The sequence below is a fragment of the Pollicipes pollicipes genome, unplaced genomic scaffold (genome assembly GCF_011947565.3).
Source record: "Pollicipes pollicipes isolate AB1234 unplaced genomic scaffold, Ppol_2.1 Scaffold_7261;HRSCAF=8764_pilon_pilon_pilon, whole genome shotgun sequence".
In the NCBI taxonomy this organism is placed as follows: Eukaryota; Metazoa; Arthropoda; class Thecostraca; order Pollicipedomorpha; family Pollicipedidae; genus Pollicipes; species Pollicipes pollicipes.
In genome coordinates, this window is record NW_023597054.1 from 1,808,098 (window position 1) to 1,819,105 (window position 11,008).

An 11,008-nucleotide genomic window follows, 5' to 3' on the forward strand; every position below is an offset into this window, starting at 1 on the left:
AGCGGCTGTCAGCAGCGAGCTGTGGCTCTGCGGCTGCTCCACTTCACATCAGTGGAGCGGCTGGCGCTGCTCACACCGGACGCCACCAGCAGCGACCGGGTATGTACAAAGACTGTTCGGCAGGCGCCGGACCGATTAGTGTTGTCAGGGTCAACCACGTGCGTTTTGCACCCTCACCAGTGTGGTTCAACTGTGTCTCTTTCCACAGGTCTTGATGGCCACGGGCGGCAGCCCGCTGGCAAGTAGCAGCGCCGCCAAGGCCTTCAAGGTGGCGTGGCGGTGTGCCGGTCAGGACGTGGACGTCCCCGATCTGACAGCCAGCGGCGTGTGCTACGGCGTCCTTGTGGGCACGGCGGCGGCGGAGCCGGAGGCGCAGGGGTAAGTGCACACCCGCCAGCCTCTTCGGTCTTCACGTTTCACTCGGTATCCGAGGTAGCCAACATCGCCAATGCCGGTGTGGTTGTGCAGCCGCGGTGTGTCAATGTCCTGTATTGAATCAGCCGTGTGTTCGCCGACGGTGGCAGCACGTCACCGCCATCACGGTCTCACGGCCGGCCGGCGGGGTGCCGCGCGTCGTAACGGATCAGGAGCGGCGACAGCACCAGGCGTGATATCATGTCAGCAGCGGATCAGGAGGGGGTCACGGGCGGTCACAGAGGCCTAGTCGGGCCATCGCAGGGTCGAGCATGGCCACAGAGGCCTAGTCGGGCCATCGCAGGGTCGAGTGTGGCCACAGGGGCCTTGTCGGGCCATTGCAGGGTCGAGCGTGGTCACAGGGGCCTAGTCGGGCCATTGCAGGGTCGAGCGTGGCCACAGAGGCCTAGTCGGGCCATCGTAGGGTCGAGCGTGGCCACAGAGGCCTAGTCGGGCCAGCGGTGTTTCGTGTGGGAGAGTCTCCTGACGTGTCCCACACTGTGGCTTGCAGTTTGTCTGGTGGTCTAAAAACAGCTGGTCTCCCATCTCTGGTGGCCGGTCAGGCCACTGACACAGCCGCATGGGAGTGGTTATTGCAGCGTAGCAAAAGAGGCAACGACGAAGAACGTTTATGTTACGAACGTTATATGTTACATCTATGTTATATGTTACGGATGTTATATGACGTTCTCTGCTTTCGTTATGGCGAAATCTGGATGCGTCTATTTCGATACGGGATGATCCCTATTCATGCATACTGTGTGGGCATCATGTTTATTCACAGCGGGCAGTGGCATTGTGACTGACAGTTGTAACGTACTCTAAAGAAATCTCCCTTTTCACCGCTCATGTCTCCCCGCTGAACAGTGGCACTGGATGCGCGTCAACAAGAGCTGCGGCGTGGCGGGGCACCCCGAGGCACAGATCCGGTTATTGAGTGTCACGGCGAGCGATTCCCGAGAAGTCGGTACTTTCATGGCAGCAGACACAGGTTCTCGACGAGTTCCCTGTCAGTTACTTTCATGACAGCAGACATAGGTTTTCGACGAATTCCCTGTCCGTTACTTCCGTGACAACAGACACAGTTCCTCGACGAGTTCCCTGTCGGTTACTTTTACGACAGCAGACACAGATTCTCGACGAGATCCGTCGTCACTCGGCAAATAAGTGAAAAATTCCTCCTCATAGGGTGTTGCTTTACATCTAAGGTCGGCAATTCTAGGACGCTGCCCGTCACTCTTCCGCTGCAGCTGACTGACGTTGGTGTTTAGACGGACGCCGGGCGTATGCTGGTCTTGTTGGCGTCTTGAGTGAGTGACTGCAGAGGAACACCAGGTCGCTTCGTTGTTCACCTGGAGCTCGCTGCTCTGCCGCATGACGTTGAACCGAGGCGCGCTTGGAAAGTCTCAGTGTCGCCTTCTCGTCAGCGCCGGTGGCCCTTACTGAAACTGGCTGTTCACCGACCACGAGTAATGACTGGGGACTCCCCGGCCTAGAGAACTGGCCCCCGGCCACTTCTCGCTCTAGGACTTGTCGCTCTTGCTCCTATCGGCGTGCTATTCGGTATCGCTCATCTTTGTCTCAACTTCGTTCCGTACTTTTTCATTAAAGGGACTAGCCTCCTGTCGTAGGGGGACATTATTGTATATAAGGCATTATTAATGAATTTGTCAAATGAGGTTTTTACAAGGTGGAGCTATTTCTGCGTAAAAGGCTGGGGGAAACTGAGAGCGGGCGGTTTGAAAAAGCAATGATCTTTTCAGCCTAAACTGCCAGCAGCGCTCATGTCAGCGTGTGGCCTCAACTTGGCCCGCTGTGCTAGGGCCGACCATAGCGGCAGTGGCTGCTCAGATAGGGACTGCTCGGACCGCTCAGCCTCCTCGGGCCGTTGGGTGCTTGCGGACGTCGGTCGTCATTACTGCCGGCGCGCTTTGTTCGCATTTCTCCTGCGATGCACCAGTGAGCTCGCGAGGTCGCTATTCTATCTATACATGGGGCAGTGATCACATGCTTCGTCGCATAGAACGAAGATACTGGGTTTGGAGAGCATTCGTCTCCTTCGTGCGGCGTGAAGTGTAACAGAGTTCAGTTGTTGAGAAATAGACAGCTTGAGGAGGGTCTAGGTGCAATGTCTGTGGCCAGTTCCGATCGTTTGAAGGCAGCACGATGTAAGCCCGAACGGCACATATCTTGTGGTTTTGGAATTCCTGGCCATTAGCCAATATTCAAGGCGGCACGAGCACGAGCCACATTGACGTGGCTTGTTATGTCCTTGGTGTAGCTAAGCGTGCCAGTGCAGCGGTCATTTTCACACACGTGATCCGACGTAACTGATCAGGGGCCACATGTAACGATGTAGTTCATTGATGGCTAAGTAAGTTCACGTACAGTTCAAGACATGTACAGTTTCGTAATCTACAGTATTGTGGCATGTTTTGTGATTGATATTACAGCACGGTTTGATCCCTTTGATGTTTGGTCTGTTAGAGAGAACTGAGAGGTTTTGTGGTCAGGAAAGTAGTGAACGTGTGCTCTTCGACTGACAGCTGCCTAAGCCCTAACATGGGCATTCTTGGGATTACGTTTATTACGATCATGAAATTAACATTGTTCTGTTTTCCGCCGAAATCGAACTGCCTGTAGGCGGTTTAATCTTCAATTTAAAGTGATGTTATTGGGCTGCACAAAGCATTTCACTGCCGGGCGTGGTTGGTAACTTCCCTGTCAGGTGATGTGGGAGTCCACAAATCATTGACATAGTGGACAGAGGTCTGCGATGCACGGGGCATCTTCTCGGTACTAACTTAAAGACTGCCAGTGCAGCGGCGTCCAAGCTGAAGGTCACGGGTCATTGGATGACCTCACGTTGTAAGCTAGGGACGTGATGGCGTGCATAGACCAGAGCCGGGTTACCCTCGGGGAATCATTGATGTGGAGGTCTGCGCGCAGATTGCTGGCAATGGATTTGACGACCGCAGAGTCGACTCGAGAGGTCACCCAACTCCTGCAGCAGGTTAAGCATCGCATGACATTGCGTAGCAGGTTAGGAAACACATGCCATTACGTAGCAGGTAAGGGAGGGCACGACATTACGTCGCAGGTTAAGGAACCACCAGACGGTCACATTCCAATCAAAGTCACGCGTATGTAGTCGATGTTCTTACTGCTGGGTGAAACATTCTTTCTTTCTTTCTTGATTCATTTAGCTATGCTCCACAATCTTGTGCTGTCCCGCCGCGCTCTGCCACTTGCCGGGGGCCGGCGGGACAGCTGGTCTCCCAGCTCTGGTGGCCGGTCAGGCCGCTGTCCCGCCCCGCTCTGCCACTTGCCGGGTGCCGGCGGGACAGCTGGTCTCCCAGCTCTGGTGGCCGGTCAGGCCGCTGACACAGCGGCATGAGTGGTTTTTGCAGCGTAGCGACGAAGAACGTTTATGTTACGAACGTTATATCACGTTTTCCTGCTTCCGTTATGGAGAAATCTGGATGCGTCTATTTCCATACGGGATGCTCCCTATTCATGTATACTCTGTGGGCAACATTCACAGCGGGCAGTGGCATTGTGACTGACAGTTATCACGTACTCTTAAAAAATCTCCCTTTTCACCGCTCCAATAGGCGCCATGACTGCCTATGTCCAAAGTGTTGGCTTAGATCTGTTTTCTGATAACAAAGAAACGAGCGTCTCATTTGCTCCGTATGCACCTAATAAAGATCTGCTTTGGCAAGTTCTGTTGCCATGTCCTGTGGCTTCCTCTGCCCGCGGCCATACATATCTAGTTTTGATGTTTTGCCGAGCTGCCTGACATGATTCTGTCCATTTTTAGTTTTTTTCTCATGTGGGTTATAGTCATTGATAGCAACGTCGGCGTGTTCTGTTGCATGCGATGCGTGGTCACGTGAGCTACGAGCTCCTGCTCCCTCTCCCTGTTACCTCCATCCTCGGGGGTGTTTTGGGCGAGTGGTCAGAGTTTTGGACTTTGACATGGGTGGCCCACGCTGGGATCCCGGCTACGCCATGGCCGTTGAGCGCCAATATGATGATTGTTGTCACTGACGCTCCTTAAAGATCGTGACTACGTGCGTCGCTGATCCTTTTGTATCGGTGATTTTTTTTGTTTTTTCGGGGGTCCAACAACTCCCTCATGGCGCCGTCTTACAGCGTCTGATCCTCGTTTGGTGGGGGTGGTGTCGGGTCCCAACGCTCCACTGGAGTCAGTGCATCCGGGGGCGCGTACTCCCGGGAGGAATGGGTGGGGGGGGGGGGCCTCGTGGGTCGTTGGCGCTGGTCTGCACTGCCTGCTTCACCTCGGAGATCTGATATTGGGGGTAATGGCTCCCGTTTAGTTGTCACGTACAACATGTTCGCTTCACCCGTTTAGTTGTCACGTGCAACATGTTCGCTTCACCCGTTTAGCTGTCACGTGCAAGATATTTGTTTTTCTGAGGACTCTTCGGTGTTGTAGCCAAACACTTGGTTGTGGAAGCCATGTGACCTCAGGTGGTGGCGCATCCCAATTCCAGTCACCCATTTTCAGGTCGCTCTCGCCTTGCGTGCTCCGCTGTAGGCAAGGCTCTGGTGGTGGTCAGCACTAAGTCTCGACTCGTTTTGCATGCTTCTAAGTCCGGTGAAGCTCTTGGAATAGTCCATCGTATGTTTCTTCAGCTGGCTGCCGTCATTGTAGCCGTCATGCTTGCTTCGTGTCGTGCTGTGCTCATCGTGTTATGAAACTGGTGGACTGGCAAGCTTTTGATGCATCCTTCAAACGTTGAAAAACGCAGGCTTGCTCTGTTGTGTTTTTTTTCCCGGGAGGAAATATTCCAAGTTCGTACATGTTGAGGCAGAGGCAAGCATCCGACACGATGGAATTACCTCAGTAAGGGCTATCGGTGGACCTTAAGTGCAAAACACTTTCCTAGAAATGTCGCCGTTTAGTAAATAATTTTATCGATCCCCACTAGGGGACGGGGTGATGTACTGGTAGTAGTCATGCCTGCCAAATGTGTCTTACGAAATGGCGCGAGTTTGCGGAACCCGGATATTGTGTTTTTTACCGTGTTGTGGTGTGTTTGTATAATGGGCCGCGATGTTATATTTTTGGTGGCATCTACGTTTTGGTTATTGCATTATTCTCAAGTTAATGGATTCCCAGCCGTATTTTCGCCATATCTAGAATCGCAGCCAAAGTTCCTGCACCATGTAGCATGAAGTGTGATGCTTATTCGATATCCGTAAATTTCACATAAGTTCCATCACATACGTACACGACCCGCCTCTGTCTTTATTTGTCCTGCATCCACGCGAAGCCCTACTCGTCTGGCCCTGTTGCATGCATCACTGGACCGAAAGGCATCCCCGTCCGCACGCCGGGCACATCCCCCGCAAAGGGGTCGCTGTGTGGGATGAGGCTTAGTGTTTGGGTCCCCAGCAGCGTTTAGCTCTGCTCCGCCGTTTTCCATTATCCTTCATTCCATAGCCCTGAAATGGTCGTTATCGGCCGAAAAAGCTCAAGTCCTAGTAACCAAATAACCAAATCCTTTTGGAAGCATCGGCTCAACGCATCAGCCGAGTTGCAAGCCAGTCGTACGTCGATGCCACGAACTGTGCCGACCTGCGGCGGACACGAATAACTCGGTGGTCATGCTATTTCATCGTGAGCAAGGAAAGAGCCAAATCCACGCTGTCTCCGTGACGTTAGGCGTGTCGGTGTGACCTTGAAATATCCTGCACGAAATAGTACAAGTTCATGAGCGTCGAGCTCAGAAACAAGGTGTGAAAAAAATGGCCCGGCTGCGAATTGCACTTCGCGGCTTTCAAACGTGCTACCTCAAACTCGTACAAATGTTGAACACTGTATTACACTGGCAGTGTTCTAGCAGGTCGCCTTGTGGTTGATAGAAGTTGCACTAGACCACTATCGAAACGTAGTGTTTCATGTTTCTTGTCTCGATGTCTTACACCATTTTGTTCAAGAAGAGGAAGATCGCTGCCAAGATGCCGCTGTCAGCACGTGACTGACGCTCTGTGAGGGGCGGCACCGGAGCCGGGCGGCGGCTGGGGGGAGCCGAGCGGTGCACGGCCGACGGCCTGGTGACCGACTGCGGCCGGGGTGGGCCGCACCGGCCGATGGATGGCACGTGATGGATTCAGCGAAGTCAGTTTGTAGGGGATCTTCCAAATTGATGCAACAACGGAGTGTTAGACAAAGCTATACATGCTGGAGATGCTTTCTTAGGCAACACGACAATTGAATGAAGAAATTCCATTTATCTGTGATCAGGTATGGTCAGACCAATGTCAAACCAGCCTGCTTTCCTTTTCTAGGGCTTGCTGTACCGGGTAGTTTTTGGTGCTCATTTCGAATTTTTGATAACACGAACCGCACTACAAATCTTCCATGATGTGCCTAATGGTCAGCATGGGCCACTGATCTAAAATGACTCAGGTCAGTATTTTGTTATTTTTTAGCAAACTGCTAGCGTAATATTTGTCGCTGATTCAAATGTAAAGATCGAAGAAGTCTGGTATGATTTCAGTCAGCATGACCTTCGAAAGGTCAATCTGGGCCACTGACCCTAAATGAGCATGTGACCTTTTGCTTAGGCCAGGCCTCCTTGTTCTGGGGCGCTTCGGAGACCAACTTGAATCTGACCTTGTTCGACCCTATTTGACCCGAGGACTGTGACTTAGAAACCTCAAATTTTGGCCTAGTGAGTTCACGTACAGTTTAACACAGCCTGTGAATTTGGTGCATCTAACTGTATTTGTTCCTGAGATCTCAGAGGGTCAAATTAACCCCCACCCCAGCGAGGGTAACCAACCTGTCAGCCGGGGTGTGTTAAAGTCAGGCTACCGCGCGCCACTCGTGGGCATGGCCCGGTCACGTGGTATGGCGCAGCATCGGTTGAGGCTATTGAATGCCGGCGCAGGCTAAAGCTCTGCGGTTGTCCGCCCCTGCGCATCTACACCCACCCCACCGTTGTCCAGTCTCCATCCGGAAGCCTTATTTTCATTTCTGGCCGAGAAGATCAATCGAAATAACATTGACGCCAGGGCCAGCCACTTCACGAAAGTCTCCTCAAGAATGTGGGAAGCTGGCAAGAAAACGAAGAGGCCTGGGCTTGGCGCCTCCACCAAAGTCGTATCCAGCTGTCGGCGGCCGACGCTATCCGCAAGAAGACGGTTTCACAGCCACCAGCGGCGGCTGTGTAGACGACTGAGGAGAAGAAGAAGAAAATGGCGGGGAGAGAAAAAACTGCGGGCTCTGGAACAGAAGAAGAACCTGGACAATGAGAGTGCGTACGAGCCGCCGCCGCCGCCGCCGCCGGCATCCAGCTCGCCGCTCGCCGCCAGTCCGCCGCACGGGCTTATGGACTACGGTAAGTGTGTCTGATAGTTATGTGCCTTGTCGTGTGCCGGCCATCATCTTACGACGATTTGGGCGCCGTTATTTGTGTATGCGCTTTGTGGGGCGTATGTGTATTAGCTGGTGATAAAGGTATTAAGTAAATGTATGCATTTACTTCAGGCAGTCATCCTACTACGTCTCCGGCGTCCGTGGCGTCCGTGTAGCGGCGTGACCTACTGCTTTAATTTGTTGGTCTTGTGGCCGAGTTGGTCGCAAGACAATGACTGACTTACCGCTAGTTCGCAGGACTTCATTTCAGGGTCGTGGACGTGGACGAGGCGATCCGCGATCAGGCCCAGCGGGCACGGTCTCGGGACCACCCCAGACGGGGCGTGAGGCCGGAGCGGGGCTGATGCTCCATCCAAGCCGCACACCACATCATAGCCGTAGCCGTTGCCCGTGCGGTGCCAGCCCGCAGCCCTGGACCGGCTCCGTCGCCCGGCCAGGCTCTTCGTGGAGCAACGCGGCGCGCTGTTTGGGAACAGCAATACCGCGGCGCGCATTTAGGAACAGCCATGTGGGGGCGCGCTGTGTAGGAACAGCCATGTCGGGGCGCGCTTGTTTAAGATCAGCCATGTCGCGGTGCGCTGTGTAGTAACAGCCATGTCGCGGCGCGCTGTGTAGTAACAGCCATGTCGGGGCGCGCTGTTTAACATCAGCCATACCGCGGCGCGCTGTGTAGGAACAGCCATGTCGCGGCGCGCTGTGTAGGAACAGCCATGTCGCGGTGCGCGCCTTGACGGTGGGTGAGGACCGGACGCTGGACCTGACTTTGGGGCGACACCGGATTGTTTGGCGGTGGATACGCCGGGCGGGTTGCGTGGGCGACGGCCTCCGAGGCGACGCAGGCCGGGACTGGGGCCGGCTGCTCGATGCCGCGGTAAGGCTGAGGACGGACCGGGACTGGCCGCCTTCGCTGTCATGAGCGTGGGTGGGCCGGCCCTGATCCGGAGAACGAACCAGCAGGCGCGGCTGCTGCTGCTCCTGCGCGGACAGAACCCGGCTCTAGTGGAGCCCTTGTAGGACGCCCTGCCGCCCGCGTTGTCAGCGGATGTGAAACTACCTCCGCATGCTGACGCGTATAACTACCGGTGTCTGCCCGGTCATCATGAGCGTCGAGCCGGGAGGAGGGGCTGGCTGCCTTCCGCAAGCCGCCTGCCGCCGTGCCAGGCAACACCTAGCCAACCTAACGCAGCAAATTAGAATGGCTCTCCAGCAGGCAGGCGACCGGTTGCATGCTGTGTGCCGCTCTTGCTTGTCTTTGGCTGTTTTGACTGCTTCCGTATTGACTTGTTTGTGAAGCCTGCCCATGTTCCCACAGAGCCGGCTGCCGAAGAACGGCCACCGCTGTCCAGCCTGTGTCTCCCCGACGACTACTCGCCTATGGAGTACGGTAAGCATGCCTGATGATACTATTTCTTTCGATGTTTTAACCATCTCTGGTAGCAGTACATTGACTTACTATTGTGTGTAAAAGCACAATTCTACGGCAGACTGTGTGTAAACACAGACAGTGTGTGACGGCAGACTGGATGTAAATGTGCTTCTGCCGCAGCTGGCATACCCGCGTGCTTGCCCGGGCCGTAGCAACCTGATCATTCTGTGTTGCAGCGTGCAAGCCGCGGCAGGGCCGGCTTGCACGCAGCGGCGCTGGGAAGCGCCACAGGCACCCGTGGCGCCTGCCGCCGTGCCACGGCACCACGTACGCCATCCTGAAACGGCACATCAGGATGGTGCACCCGCGGGTAAGCGACGGATTGCATGCTGTGTGCGGTTGTTGTTCGCCTTCACTCGCTTGTGCGTGTATCTGCCGTCGATGCGTCGCGCATGTCCACAGCAGTTCCGTCTGCCTTGTCTTTTCAGCTGTCGACTTGTGTTTCAGCTTGCCGCACGCGCGCCGGAGGAGGCAAAGCGTCTCCGAGTCGCCGAGGCCGACTGCCCTCCAGCAGCGGCCAAGCGCACCCGGCCACGCTGGCGCTGCCCGTTCGGCGCCAGTGACGGGCAGCACCAGTGCCCGGCGGTGGTCATCAACCTAACACGACACCTGCGGGTGCAGTTCCCGGCAGGCAGCCATGAGGTGCGTACCATCGCCATTGTCTCTGTCATCGTTTGGACGTGCGTTTCACTGTCTCAACACCGCGTGTTGTCGCCTTTTCGACGTGTTCGGTGTGGCATCGTGAACCGTCTGTCCACAGTTCCAACAAGCATGCAGTAATGTGGAACGAATCGACCCCATGGTATCGGCGAAGCCTAAACAGCCGCGGGTGGGACTGGAGGCCATCTCGGACCGCTTCGCGATGTTCCTGCGTGGGGTCCGGGGTGGCTTCTGCAACGCAACAAACGTGCAGCGCCACATGCGGGCGGTAAGTGCCACCGATGCCGGTCTGCTTCCCATCTGCTTGCTGCCATCCGTTGTCACTCGTGTTTTGCGTGTCATCTTGTGTTAGCTTCGTCCGCCTTATCCGTCTCATGCAGCGGGGCTCAGAGTTGTGCTGGCGGCCAGCTGTCGTGTCACGGCGGTGCGTAATGCAGCCTCGTTTGCAGCTCCATCTCCTGCTGCCAGAGCTGCTCCCAGGCCGCCGTGCGGACCAAATGGTGATGCCGAACATCATGGCGGCCCTCTCCGGCCCCCAGCTGGCCATGGAGGGGCCCGACGGCTGGCTGCAAGCACAACAGCGAGCCCGCAAGATGACAGCCGGCACGCTAAAATCTTCGATCCGCTGCTCGTCCCAGCTTATCACCTACTCCGCAATAGACTGCGAAAATCTTGGTCTGCGGGCGTGGCTGCCGCGCATGCCGGTAAGTGCCATCAACAGGTGATGTGTCGATTGTGCAGTCTGTCACGTCATCGTCACCGTTCGCTAATGACACGCAATTCACAGGCCATGCAGGAGCGGCTGACGGCATGGCAGCGCTCGATGAAACGTCACGATTGGGAGCAGCCGAGGCCCGCCAAGCGCGTGACGATCTGATGACAGTGCTCATGCTCTTCTTCGCCGGCCGGCCCAGCCAAGTCACTGGCATCGCCGCCTCTTCGGTGCCCGAGGCCACGGTGAGCAGGCTGGCTGGCCGATGTCTGACTGACTGTTGCGCGCCACTTGTTTTGCGTCGATCTGTCTGCTGTCTGTCGTGTCTGTTGCTGAAATGATGGTTTGAACGGAACATCATGCGTGTCTGCAGATCGTCCGT

The 11,008-nt window shown here is 55.5% G+C and overlaps 1 long non-coding RNA gene across 1 annotated transcript in view; it reads left to right on the top strand.

Annotated features, from left to right (window-relative positions):
• LOC119112541 (uncharacterized) overlaps nt 1-10,584 on the top strand; it is a 19,907-nt gene extending 9,323 nt beyond the window's left edge. Inside the window, exon 3 of the long non-coding RNA XR_005095735.1 lies at nt 10,395-10,584. This is a non-coding gene — a long non-coding RNA (uncharacterized LOC119112541). The remainder of the gene's footprint in view (nt 1-10,394) is intronic.
• Nucleotides 10,585-11,008: the final 424 nt, after the last annotated feature.